Source organism: Cynocephalus volans, chromosome 4 (genome assembly GCF_027409185.1).
Source record: "Cynocephalus volans isolate mCynVol1 chromosome 4, mCynVol1.pri, whole genome shotgun sequence".
Taxonomy (NCBI): Eukaryota; Metazoa; Chordata; class Mammalia; order Dermoptera; family Cynocephalidae; genus Cynocephalus; species Cynocephalus volans.
Window position 1 is genome coordinate 35,607,599 of NC_084463.1, and position 14,882 is coordinate 35,622,480.

The window sequence follows — 14,882 nt, forward strand, 5'->3', positions numbered from 1 at the left end:
TTAATCAGTCATAGTGAAAACATAAACACTTGGCTACATGACAATTTTCATTAAAGCAAGTGCAACTTAAAAATAGTTTAAGCAATTTACCATCAAAAGAGTCATAAAACTAAGCTGTGTGACATTCAAAAGAACCAATAAGACAATCATTATGGCAACACTTAGTTCCCTCGGAAACTTAAACAAGCAGTTGAAGGTGAAATGTGGAACCAGCCACTAATTGGCAGATTAGCCTTGAAGCTTTAAGTACACATATTTTCCATAATTAGATTTAGCTGCACCAAGGGCATCTGCCCTTAGAGCAAGCACTTTTGCTGTGTTACCGTTTTCATATCCACACCAGAGACTTTTTAGTCCTGTGAAAGTTTTCTGTTTTTTCCCAAACTTAGCATTTCTGTGTGCAATACTAAAAGGTTAGTTATTCCTCAAACTACAAGGCTTTGGCCTTGCTAAAACTACAGGGCTGTGGTCCCACTATGCTACGGCCTAAACTAAAGGGCTTTGGCCCTTCTAACAGCTAAAGACTGTTGTCCTACTAAGACAAAGATCCTACTAAGCTACAGCCTGATCTAAGGACTGTGGTCCTTCTAATCTAAGGGCTATTGCCCTATTAGGCTAAAGATTAAGGCCCTGTGAAATACATGCACTTTATTAGTGTTAGCACCCTCCACATTTCTCTCTTGCTGCTCCTCACCATGTGATCTGCTTGTACCCGCCAGCTGCCTGCCACTTTCCACCATGAGTAGAAGCCTGAGGCCCATGTCAGATGCAGCTGTTCCAGAATTGTAAGCCAAATAAGCCAATGTTCTTTATAAGTTACCCATTCTCATGTATTTCTGTTATAGCAACACAAAATGGACTAGAACAGCAACGTATGTCAAACAAGCTGTGGTGATCTGATCTCCGCTCTCCTTCACACCTTTTTGTGTGTTTCTTTGTTTGCTTTTCCTATTTTGTCTTTTTAAAATTTTTTGCCACAATATATCAGTGTTTAGAAATCTTATTTGACCTATAAATGATTTATTATTATTGTTACATGTGTAAATTGGTGACTTTCATCAGTTCTAGTAATTTCACAGCATCATTTCTGTGAATATATGATTTTTTATTTTATCTCCTTTTCATTTTTGATAATTTTGTAATGCGTGTCAGTCTTCATAATATCCTCAATGTTTTTTATTCTCATGCTCCCTCATCTTTCTCCCCAAATTTAATCTTTTCATACTAAATTCCTGATAATTTTCTCTGCCCTGGATTTTAGTTAATTATATCCACTTTTTAGCTGTGTGTCAGTTAGAGCTACATCAGGAAAGCAAAATATTCCTTGTATTCCCAGATGGAATTTATTTATCTAAAAGTAATGGAAAGACTAAAAGAGCTGTTTTCTTGAATTAATTTTTACCACTTTGATATGGAATATTAATTAGCAAGAGGGCCCAGGTATTCACTGAATTACAGATTTAAGCCCATAGCAAATGCAGTTAGATCTCCCATATACGCCCTTGAAGTCAGCATTTTAGAAATGGCCACTGAGTCCTACAAATCATGATACTCTCCACCTATGGGCTTTCTCTAGAGCCAAACCTGAATACAATTGGAAATTCTGGAGAGTTAATAATGGAGCAGACTTCACCCATAAATAAATATCCTTCTCCTTGTAAAGGAAAACTTTGACACATGGGTCCTTTTTGCCACAAGTCCTCAGTAAGATTGAGCTGTCATTAGTAGTCACATGCACAACCATGAATTCTTCTCTGGCATCTATTTTTTCCTTGTATCACTTCTTGATCTTTTCTGGCATTTTCTGAGATAATTACTCAGATAAAGTGCTTGTCCCCGGGATCTGCTACTGAGGAAAATCAATCTAAGACAACCGAGTGGAAATGATCCCGAAAAGTTGACTGTTATGATAAGATTATGGGAGTGTTTCTTTTGCTGGCCAACAAAAATGAGGAGTGTGATTTGCCTCTTATGTTGTAGTTTTCCAATCAGTAAGACTCTCACATATGTTGGAGAGGTGGAAGGATTGCAGGAGCCTGAGCAAATGGCAGTTTTAATGATGGAGGAATATTTGGTTCTTAACTGATGCTGGAATATTATAGGAAGACAAGTCAGTCACCACCAGCTTGGTACCCTTACTAATAAAGACTTTAGGTCCTATAGATAAAGGGCAAACTGTTTTGAAATCAACCCAAGAATTGATGATAAGAGGGCTGCGACTATTAAGGACGTTAGACTTACAGCCTCAGCAAGCATCCTGTTCTTAAATTAGGGTTGTAATAGGCAAAGAGTGGACCACAGAGTTCCAGAATAAGAACAGTTAGACAAGGGGGGCCTTGGGCCTTGGCCACAGCACCCCAATACCCACCATGAGCTCAGCTATGACCACCAAGCTACCATAGGAAGCACCTCAGGCTATGGAGCTGGAGTGGTAGAGGTCCAAGGGCTTCAGCCACAACCCCCTGACATCTACATCCAGCCCAGCGACAAACAAGCCACCACTGGAAGTCCCCTGGTCTCCTTTGCAAGAATAAGAGGATGCCACTGGCTTCAACCATGCCCCACCTCCTTCCTCCTTCTCCCACCCTATTTCCTTCCCCCTTCCTCTCTCCCCTTCCCACAACTGCTCCACAACAACATCTTAGAATGTAAAAAATAAAAATATTAATAAATAAATAAACTTTAAGAAAGAAAAATTGGACAGACAGACATGATTCCACTTGAACCCTCATAGCTAGTAGGAGCAGCTTCCTCGTAGCTGAACGCCATGCCAAGGCCTCACCTGAGGCAAATGCTTTGCTAGATAGTACTTGCCCACTTCAGTATTTGTCCCTGTGTACCCTCAGGTTTCCAGAATAACCCAGGGTAATAAGCAGGAAAAATTGTCTCTATTACTGGATAAAAATTATTTTGTTTATTGAAACATAATTAATTGTACATATCTGTTGGGTAAAGCATTGAATATCAATATCTGTGTGCAATATCTGTGGCTCAAATCAGGGTAATGAGTATATTAAGCATTCCAAATGTAATCATTTTTTGTGGTCCTTTATTAATTTCTCACTAAACCACCATCCCCCTCACCCTTTCCCACCTCAGGTGGCCCCAGTTCTTTTCTCTTCTTTTCAAAGTTCAACAAATTATTGTGATTTTTGTATCTTTCTTTTTTTTATTAATTCATTTATATTTTTAAGCTTCCAGTTATGTGTGAAGACGTGGTATTTTTCTTTCTGTGCCTGGCTTATTCCTCTTAATATAATTTTCTATATGTTCATCTATGAGGCTGTGAATGGTAGAGTTTTGTTATTTTTTTATGGCAGGTGAGTATTCCATCATGTATATATTCCACGTTTTACTTATCCCATCTTCTGTCAATGGACATAGGTTGGTTCCAACTATCGCCTTTTTAAAATAAAGCTGTGATAAATGTGGGAGTACAGCTACTTTTGACATGATGATTTCCATTTCTTTGGGTATATACGCAGCAGTGGAATTGCTGAATTATGTGGCAATGGAGTTTGGATGTGTTGTCCCCTCTAAAACTCTTGTGGAAATTTGATCTCCAATGTGGCAGTGTTGGAAACTGATTGAATCATGGGGACGGATCCCTGATGAATGGGTTAATGCTCTCCCTGGGGGAGAGGGGATTAATGCGTGAGTTCTTGCTCAGTTAGTTCCCGCGAGACTCGTTGCTTAAAAAGACTCTAGCACCTTCTCTCTCTCTCACTTCCTCTCTCCATGTGATCTGCTTGTACCCACCAGCTCCCTGCCACTTTCCGCCATGAGGAGAAGCAGCCTGAGGCCCGTGCCAGATGCAGCTGTTCCAGAATCATAAGCCAAATAAACCTCTTTTCCTTATAAATTACCCAGTCTCAGGTATTTCTGTTATGGCAACACAAAACAGACTGAAACATGTGGCCTTTCTGTCTGTACTAATTTGAGGAACCTCTATACTGTTTCTTATAACTCTGTGCTACAGTCTCACCAACAATGTAGCGGTTTTCTCCATATTCCTCATCCCTTCCAGCATTTGTCATTCTCTGTCTTTTCGATAATAGCTTGTTTAACTGGCATTTGATGATATCTCAGTGTGGTTTTGATTTGAATCTCAGTGATGCTCAGTGATTTGGGACATTCTTTCATGTGGCTGTTGGCCATTTGTATAACTTCCTTTGAGAGATTCATATTCAGCTCCGTTGCCAATTTTTTAACTGGGTACTTGTCTTTTGTGCAGTTGAGGTCCTTGTATACTCTGGACATTCGTACCTTGTCTGTTGCATAGTTTGCAAATATTTTCTACCCACTTGGTAGGTTGTCTTTTTGCTCTGTTATTTCTTTTGCAGTGCAGGAGATTTTTAGTTTGATATAATCCCAGTTAGTTATTTTCTCTTTTGTTGCCTCTGCCTTAGGGGTCAAATTCATAAAGTCTTTGCCCAGTCCTACTTCCTGAAGTGTTTTTCCTGTTTTCTTTTAGTAGTTTTATAGTTTTAGGTCTTGTTTTTAAATCTTTAATCCATTTTTAGATGACTATAGTATATATCAAGAGCATAGTTCTAGTTTCACTCTTCTTCATATGGATATCCACTTTTCCCAGCAACATTAACTGAAGAGGCAGTCTTTTCCCCAATGTATTTTCCTGGTGCTTTTGTCAAAGATCAGTTGGCTGTATGTAGGCTTACTTCCAGGTTCTCTATTCTGTTCCATTAGTCTGAGTGTCTCTTTTTAAACCAATACCATGCTATTTTGGTTATTATAGCTTTGTAGTATCTTTTGAAGTCCCGTAGACTAATATCTCTGGCTTTATTTATTTAGTTTTGCTCAGGATTTCTTTGGCTATTCGCGGTCTTTTGTTAAACATGAATGTTAGGATGGAGGAAAATGAAGGACAACACATATTAAAGATGGAGGCACTCTCGCTCTCCAGGATTTGGACTGTCAGCAGAAATGTAAAAAGACTGGGTCAGCAAAAATTTGCAAAGCTTAACCACAAACTACAGACTTCCTATTGAGTTACCTAGGAGATGGGGAGGTATGGGAGGGGTTTACATCTGCCTAAAACATATATAGGACATGCCTGTACCCAATAAAGTTGCCTAGTGTGTGTGCTAAGCCCCAGAACTTTGTGTCTGGTTTCTGGTTAACCACCTCCCCAGGTGGCAGCCCCTAGCTCAATGCATGCCTTGAGCAACTCACCTTGCTGTACCCTCTTGGCAGAGCTGTGTGTGGCTCTGCTCCCTGACGGACTCCAGGCAGAGGCTATGTGTAGTCCTGCCTCCTAAGACCCCCCAGCACCAAGAGTAAGGTGCAGGATTAGGATTTTTTTCTGTTTTTGTGAAGAATGTCATTTATATCTTGAAGGGGACTGCACTGAATCTGCAGATTGCTTTGGGTGGTATGGATATTTTCACAATAATTCTTCCAACCTAAGACCATAGACTATCATTCCATATTTTTGTACCCTCCTTAATTTCTCTCATCAGTGATTTGTAGTTCTTTCTGCAGAGACCTTTACTTCTTTCATTATATTAATTCCTAGTTTTTAAATTTTATTTCATAATTTATTTTATTTTATTGTCAACTGTTATAAATTGGCTTGCTTTCTTGATTTCTTTTTCTGATAATTAATTATTGGAGTGCAAACTGCTAGAGATTTTTACATGTTGATTTTGTATCCTGCAAATTTACCCAAAGAATTTAACAGTTCTAAAAGATTTTTGGAGGGCCGGACCCGTGGCGCACTCAGGAGAGTGCAGCGCTTGGGAGCGCAGCAGTGCTCCTGCCGCAGGTTCAGAGTGCGGTGCGGGCGACACCACGCCAAGGGTTGCGATTCCCTTACTGGTCACAAAAAGACGAAAAAATAAAGAATAAAAAAATAAAAGTTTTTTGGTTGTTTTGTTTTTGTTTTTTTAGAATCTATACGTTCCAATATATATAGAATCATGTCATGAAAAGAGAGAAAGTTTGACTTTGATTTTTCCAATCTGGATGTCCTTTATTTCTTTTTCTTGCCTGATTGCTCTGGCTAGTACTTCCAATACTATGTTAAAGAGGAGTAGTGCGAGATCCCCGCATTCATGATATTGTCAGTGGGTTTGACATATGTAGCTTTTATTGTGTTGAGACACTTGCCTTCTACCCCTAGTTTACTGAGTCTTCATCATGAAGGAATGTTGATTTTTTTTCCAAATACTTTTTCAGTATCTATTAAGATAATTATATGGTTTTTGTCCTTGGTTTTGTTGACAAGTTGCATCACATTATTGATTTGCCTATACTGAAATATCCTTTTATTCCCGGGATGAAACTCGGCTCTTCTTGGTATATAATTTTTTTTCATGTGTTGCTGAATTTTGTTTCTTAATATTTTGTTGAGGACATTTACATCTGTGTCCATCAAAGATATTGGCCAGTGGTTTTCTATTTTTACTACATCTTTGTCTGGTTTGGGTATCAAGGTAATGTTGGCTCACATAGAATGAGTTTGGGAGAATGGCCTATGTTTCAGTTTTTTTGGTATAGTTTTAAAATAATTCCTCTTTAAAAGTTTGGTAAAATTCAGCAGTGAAGCCATCTAGTCTTAGGCTTCTATTTGTTGCAAGACTTCTGATTACTGCTTCAAATTGTTGCTTTTTATTGGTCTATTAAGTTTTTCTGTGATTTCTTGGTTCAGGCTTTGTAGTTTGTATGTATCCAGAAACATTCATTTTCTCTAGGTTTTCAAATATATAGGCATAGAGTTGTTTCTAATAGTCTCTAATGATTTTTTGTATTTCTGTGGTGTCTATTGTAATGTCTTCTATTTCACTTCTGATTTTGGTATTTGGGTCTTCCCTCTTCTTTTTCTAATTAGCCCAGCTACTGATTTGTCTATCATGTTTGTCTTCTCAAAAAACAAAATTTTTTTCATTGATTTTTTTGTGTGTCCTTTTTTGGGGGGAGTGGGGCTCTATTTTATTTAGTTCTATTCTGATCTTAATTATTTCTTTCCATCTACTAATTTTTGGATTGGATAGTTCTTGTTTTTCCCATTCTTTGAAACATACTATTAGGTTATTTACTTGAAAAATTTCTATACATTTGATGGAAGTATTTTTTCTAATAAAGTTCCCTCACTACTGCTTTTGCAGTATCCCACAGGTTTTGATATACCATTTCTATTTATTAATTATTTACAAGTAATTTTTTGATTTCCTGTTTAATTTCATCTTGGGCTCAAAGGTCATTCAGGAGAATGTTGTTTAATTCCCATGTGTTTGTATAGTTTCCAGATTTTGCTTGATATTGATTTCTACTTTGAATCTGTCTTCTGATAATATACATGAAATTATTTCAATTTTTAAAAATTTGTTGAGACTTGAATTGTGAACTAACACGTGGCCTATCCTGTAGAATGTTTCATGTTTTGATGAGAATGTATATTCTATAGTTTTTGGATGAAATTTTCTGTAGATATCTGAAAAGTCCAATTGGTCTAAAGAGTAGCTTAAGTCCTATTTTTCAGTACTAATTTATTGCCTACATGATCTGTCCAATGATGAGAGAGGGGTGTTCAGGTCACTACCATATTGGGGTCTATCTCTTCCTTTAGGTCTAATAGTGTTTACTTTATATATCTGGGACTCTGATGTTGGATGCAGTATGTTTTGATTGTCATGTCTTTTTGCTGGATAGATCACTTTATCATCATTTAATGGTCCTCCCTGTCTTTCTTTATTGTTTTTGCTCCAAAGTCTATTTTATCCGACAGAAAAATAGATACACCTGCTCTCTTTTGATTTCCATTTGTGTGGTAAACTTTTTTGATCCCATCACTATCAGTATGTGTGTGTCATTAAAGGTGAGGTGAGTCCCTTATAGACACATATTTTTGTGTCTAGCTTTTTAATCCTTTGAGTCAGTCTGTGTCTTTTAAGTGGGGAGTTTAATTCATTTACATTTAGAGTTTTTATTGAAAGATATCATTTTACTCCTGTCATTTTACAATTTTCACTTTGGAGTTCCAAGTATCTTTTGTTCTTTTCTTTCCCTTTGATATTTTATCTTTGATTTTTGTTGGTTTTCTGAAGTGGTCATATATAGTTTCTTTCTCTTTCTCATTTGCATTTTTGTTCTACCAGTGAGTTTTGTTCTTTCTTGTGTATTCATGGTAGTGATTAACATTTTTTGGATTCCAGGTGCAGGACTCCATTGAGGATTTCTTGTATGGTTGGTCATGTGGTGGTATACTACCACAGGTTTTGTTTGTTTGTTTTTTGGTCTGGAAAATACATTTTTTCTCCTTCATATCTGAAGGATAGCCTTGCTGGGTATATTATTTTGGGCTGTAAATTTTCTTGTTGTCATTGTTGTTTTCATTTAATTCAGCTCATTGTTTTCTGGCCTGAAGAGTTTCTGTTGAGAATTCTGCTGTTAGTCCGATGGATACTGCCTTATAGGTGACTTGATGTCTTCCTCTTGCTGTTTTTAGGATAATCTCTTTGTCTTTGAGTTTCATCAGTTTGATGATAATGTGCCTCAGAGAGGACCTTTTTGAGTTGAATCTGTTTAGGGATCTCTGAGCTTCCTGGATCTGAAGATCTGTGTCTCTCCCTATACCTGGGAAGTTTTCTGCTCTTATTTTATTGAATATGCTTTCATGCCTTTCCTTTCTCCTACTCTTCCAGAACACCCATGATTTAGATGTTGTGCACTTAAGGTTGTAGGCTAGCTCTCTTATATTTTCCTCATTTAAAATTTTTTTTTCTTTTTTTTCTTTTTACTTTTTGTCTGCCTGGGTTATTTCAAAAAGATTGTCTTCATGATCACAAATTCTTTCTTCTGCTTGTTGTAGCCTGCACCTTAAGCTCTTGATTGTGTTTTTGTTGTTTGTTTGTTTCCTTATTTTTTATGTTGAATGAATCCTTTAGTTCTAGGGGTTCTGCTGCATTCTTTTCTAAGGCATTATTTATTTTGTAAGATTTCTCCTTCATATCCAGGACATTTTTTTCTGATTTTGTTGTGTTGCCTACCTGAGTCTTTTTGAATCTCATTGGTTTTTCCAAGGATTGATTTTAACAGTTCCTTTTAGTCATTTCAAGTGTCTTCTGCTGTATGGAGTCAGGTACTTGATAATTGTTTTCCTTTGGTGTTGTCATGTTTTCTCGTTGTTTTTTTTTTTTTTTTTCCTCATATATTTGTTATCTTAACTTGATGCCTGGTCATCTGCTAGAGTAATTGCTTCTTCAATAACTATGGAGTGGGCTTTGAGGAGAGAGACTTTTTCACTTAGATGTGTTTTAAATTGAACATTTGGTGTAGTGTTTTAGTATTTTTTCTGGGTAGACACATTAGTGTATAGTCTCCATATGGGTACTTCAGCCATATTGAGTGATGGAATTGTACATCAGTGCCTCTGTGTTTATGCACTGGGGCAGATGGTGATTCTTTATTGAGGTTAGTGACACTGTGCTGTTTCTTCAAGAACATGGGTGAGGTCCCAAATTCTTGACAGAAGCACCTTAGTGCCCTGTCACTTTTTGGCTGGGGTGGGTGACTATGGGTGGGCTTTTTCACACCCCAGCTAGAGTTATGTTACCCTGATGGGTGCACTGCAGTATACTAGAGCTCCCAAGTTTGAGTGGGTGACCCTGGACAGGGTTTCTATTTCTTCTTTCCCAGAGGTAGAGGCTTCCTCCAGTTAGGGGATGGGTTGGTGGTAGTTGGGAATTTTCTTTCTTACTTTATTTGGCTATACTGGCTTTCTGCACTCTCTAATTGCTCCAAGTGTGTCTCTCCCTGGATCAAATCAGTTATAAAGGCTGTACCCATACATCCCACCCCCAGGTGTCCTACTTTAGGTGGGAAGTGTATTTCTGCCTGTGGGTTGGACCTCTATGTTTTGGGGCTGCACTCACTCCTTGTGCTCCACTGGTGACCCTCCTTGTGTCAATACAGTATAGTTGTCAGTGGGCCACTTGCATGGCAACAGTGGCTGTGGTGGTGGTTGCTGCTGCTCTGGTGGAGTGTTGCCATTGTAGTAGCAGTGGTGACAGACCACCCTTGCAGTGGTGGTGGTAATGTCAGTGGCTGTGATATTCCACATGCATGGTGGGGGTGTCTTTTCAAAGGCATGTTGCCTGTGCGATGGCACCCCATTCTCTTGTCATCTGTCGGTGGGCATCCCTCAGCTCCTGATGTCCTTGTGCTCCAAGACTCTCTTTTAGGTGAGAAAATCTGTTGTCAATTTTATGGTTTCTCTTTGTAGCAAAGATTCAGGCTTCTCCAAATGGGACTGTCCCTCTAGGTTTCCATGGATAGGGGTGTGGTGGAGTGACTACCAACCAGTCTCCCCAGTGTGGAAACCAAGCTATAGATTCTGGCTTTGAACTCTAGCCTTTCCCGAGAAAAAGGATTATAACCCAAGGAGTTCAGATTTGTGACTGGAAGAACGAGGTGTACATTTTTGGCTGTTAAACTAGGGAAAGAAAGGAAATGTTTTACATCAGGCATTTTTTTTCATGACTCTGGATTTAATTTCAAGACAAGTATTTTTGGTGCCAGTCTAAAAGGATGCTGATGTAACTTTTTGTGCCTATGAGAAAAGTCACAATAAATTTTAGGGATGTTCAGAGAAATAAAACTAATAGGACATATACAGATGTAGATGATATAGGTATAGATATGTAAACACATTTATTTTAAGGAATTTGGCTCACATGATTTTGTTGGTGTATTTGTCAATTTCTGTTCCTTATAACAAAATACTGACACTGGGTAATTTATAAAGAAAACAAAATTTAAATGCTTACAGTTTCTGAGGCTGGTAAGTCCAAAGTCCTTCTGGTGGTGGTGATAGCGACCCAGATGTCACACATTGCAAGACTGTGGAAACAGAGAAAAAGACATACTCCCTCTTCTTTTAAAACCTTCAGATCCACACCACTGCTACCATTTTTAATCCATTCACTACTGCGCAGTCTTTACAATCCAATCATCTTTTCAAGACTTCACCTTTCAATTATCATGATAGGATTTCCCACCCTCTTAACGGTCACAGTGCGGACTTGGCTGAGTTTGTAACACATAATACTTGGAGGACACAATTCAAGCTTCAGTGAGTTTTGAGAGGACATAGCTCAATTCACTGCAGTGGGTTTGGATGTCACTAGATTAAGCTGGAAGACTCTAAATATGATTTAATGCTACAGTCTAGAGACAAAATGTCTTCTTTTCTGAAAAATCTCAGTTTTGCTCTTAAGAGCTTTAACTGAATGGCTAAGGAACATCCAGCTTATTAATGGCGATATCCTTTGCTTAAAGTCAATTGATTTGTAGATATTAACCACACATAGAAAACACCTTTACAGAAAAACCTAGGTTGGTTTTGATTTAGTAAATGAGTACTATAGTTAAGCCAAGTTGGCACAAAACTAAACATTATGGCAACTTACAATAATTGAAATGACAATACCAGACTCACTTTTATGGACTCTTGATTAAGAGATTAAAGAAATCGCATATATAGGCAAATTGGAAGCAGCGTACTATGTAAGGTCAGCTGACTATTATTTCCAGGAAAAGCCAGAGTTTTACGGACTGCATTCTGTATGAGAGCGCAGACCTCACTGAGCAGTTCATACATGGCTGCCCATTTTAAACAAGATCATTGGCAAAAGATGGTGCTGTGAAACCAAAGCTCCATGTGTATTTGGGGATAAAAAAGACTCTGGAATAACGGGAGCCCTTTAGTGCCATACAAACTTTAGAGTCAAGGTGAACCTAATTTATGAAATGGGCAGTGGGCCCTTAAACAATGGCAATAAAGCAAGTGCACCACAGCATTCTTAGGATGAGGTATATGGGTAGTCACCAGGGTGCTGTGGTTTGAATATTTGTCTCCCCAAAACTTAAGTTGAAAAATAATTGCCATTGTAACAGTATTAAAAATTGGGACCTCTAAGAGGTGATTAGGCCCCTGGTTTCTTTCCTCATAGGTGGCATTAATGTTTTTATAAGAGGTTGAGTTTGATGCCCTTCTGTCCTCACTTGCCTCTCTGCCTTCTACTATGTGAGAATGAAGCAAGAAGGCCCTCCCCAAATGCACGCACCTTGATCTTGGACTTTCCACCCTCCAGAATTGTGACAAAACAAATTTCTGTTCTTTATAAATTACCCAGTGTGTGGATTCCATTATAGCAGCACAAAATGCACTAAGCAATAGGAATGTGGCTTGATTAATAGAATCAACAGAGATAAAAGACTCAGGGAGTGGAAGACTGATGCCAGGTACCATTATGGCAATAAATCATAATCCATCACCCTGTCCCGTTTTTAGTCAATTTTCAGTCTGAGAGTATATCAAATGAAATGTAAACCAGGTCTCTTGGAGGAAATGTTCCACAATAACACAGTAAGTATACGTATTTGCTATATACCAGTCCTTCTACCAAGGGATCAACAGTCATATACCACAGCAAAATCCTTAGGTCATTCGAGAGATGTTGGTTATGGATCGTGTGTTGACACTATGGGGTGATCTGTTATAAAGGACAATCTGTGTTTACATCAATACATCTTTAAAATCTTTTGGATACAAAAGCTAGGGCTGCTACTGGCTGTTTCGAGCTTTTCATGCCAGCAGTCTCTTAATGAGTAAATTTCATGTCATCATGTACTTTCTTTCTGGAACTAGAACTTCCAGGAAACCATACTTATGGTCACCTAGACACTGTTGCCAGATGTATTTTGTGTGCCCTATCACATGATCCACCTGCTTTGCAATACAGGAAGTAACCCTGTGTGAATGGCATTAAAGGGCCCTCTTCGCTGTGACTTCTGATTGAGTTCGTCTCATGCAGTCTAATGTACGTGATTCTGTGCTCTTCATATGCCCCTTCTCCTTCAGGACATAAGCTCAAAGGTACTTCAAAAAATTCATGGGAAGCTTTGTACTATCTTCTAGTTCCATTTTTCCACAAACTTTTAAAAACACCCTTGTACTTGTTTCCCTCATTGCTGGGAGTATGACTTTCTGACAGCTCAAGGCTAAATCCCTCTCAAGGCGCTGTTCTTGGTTAAGGAAAACTGCTTATCCCGAGATCATGTTCCTTTCTGATGGCAAGCCTTATCCAATCAATGTCTCTGTGGGAACCAAAGGCAAAACCACTTACCCTACTACAGGACAACTGAGAAGGGCCCTCTCAGAGGTCTTCCCAGGGGTAGCCAAGTCCTTAGTTGTAACTGAGTCACAGTTTAATTTTTCCTATGCCCAATTGTGCTTTGTTCACTCCACAGGTGTTGGTCCTAAGTGTACTCCCCAGTAAACTTCCTTAATGCTTATTTCTGTCTCAGTCTAGTTCCCACGAATCACCAAGTGTGACCCCCCAGGGTGTGGAGAGAACAGTAGTGGAGGAATATTTATTTCTTTTGTTCAGGGTTGCTCATACGTGCCTCTTGGTTCTGCCCTCTAGTTGGGTCATCTTTTAGATGACCTTCTCCACATAGCCTGTCTCTGAAGTCTGGAAACTATTACAACGCCGTTTTACTAGAGCATTGTTTTAACGGATCTGTGACCCCAAACACAACAGTATTTAGAAGAAGAAAAGAAGAAAACTTTATTACAAATGATTGTTGCAATCCTGATAAAAGTTGTATTTGAAACTTGATATACTAAAAGTTTGACATACTCCATGTATTTAGCTAGGAGTCTGGAATTTTTTATGGAAAATAAGATAGCTGACTTTAAATGTAGATTGAACACATGCGATCAATCATCTTCTACATCAGAGTAGTATTTGCGCCCTTGATAAGATTGAACATTCAAAGGAAGAAGTGTAACTAAAATCTATGGTGTTCCTATGTTCTAAACAAACAAAATGGCAATTATAGCTCACCTAGATTAAGATACAAGGGACAGCTTTTTCCATTAATTATTCTATGAGAGAGTTATTGTGTATAATTATCTCTTTATAGTTGTAAAATCTGAGATATATCCACATACTCATAGACAATCCCAATGTCGTGGATGTTGTAGAAGAAGTACGTAGTGACAGAAAATATTCAGAACAAAATATTTATTTAAGATATCAGAAAATGTAGCCTCAAATAAAATTGACATGCAACGTTCTTGGCACAATGAATTCAGCCTGCTGTTACTGTTGATGTTAATATAATTGGTTTTATTTCCAGATACAAACAAACATATAAAATGTAAAAATAAAATAAATTTTATTAAATAAAACAAACAAAATGATGATTAAAATTTAGCAGCAATTCTGCCAAAATTAGTTCAATGGGGAAAAATGATAGCTGGATTCTACCATGGGCTGTATTTCAACTACTGTCTTTGACAAGGAGTATGCTCTCATTATGACACTGCTTAACCTTCCTTCCCTATTGAACATTAGACAATTAATGTCAGAGTCACATTACTTCACTCTGTAGTGCATTTTTAAATCATTATCCTTTTCGAAGAACATTTATTTACATTTTACTTTTGCTCCTAAATAATTCTCATTTTAATGAATAATAGATTTCCAAAAGCACAAAGGAATTATACTGAAATTTAGGAATCTCTAAAATATCCCTGAACATTCGACATCTTTGACATTCAAAGCATCAGATTTATTCAGCTCAGAATAGGATAGCGTTTTTAGCCAAGGATGGCAGTAGGCCACACCCCTTAATAGTAGTCTATAAACACTGATGTAAGAGAAACCCATGGAGCCAGACTAGAAGATCTTTCCTTCACACAAAAAGATACATAAAGACAATGCTGCTCAAAGACAATGTCAACATAACCTGTTGAGGGTTCAAGAGTTTTATATTATGTAAGTAGCTCATACTAATCTCTTAACATTTAATAATTTGGTTATACATTTTGAACTCCAGAATATCCATAGTTA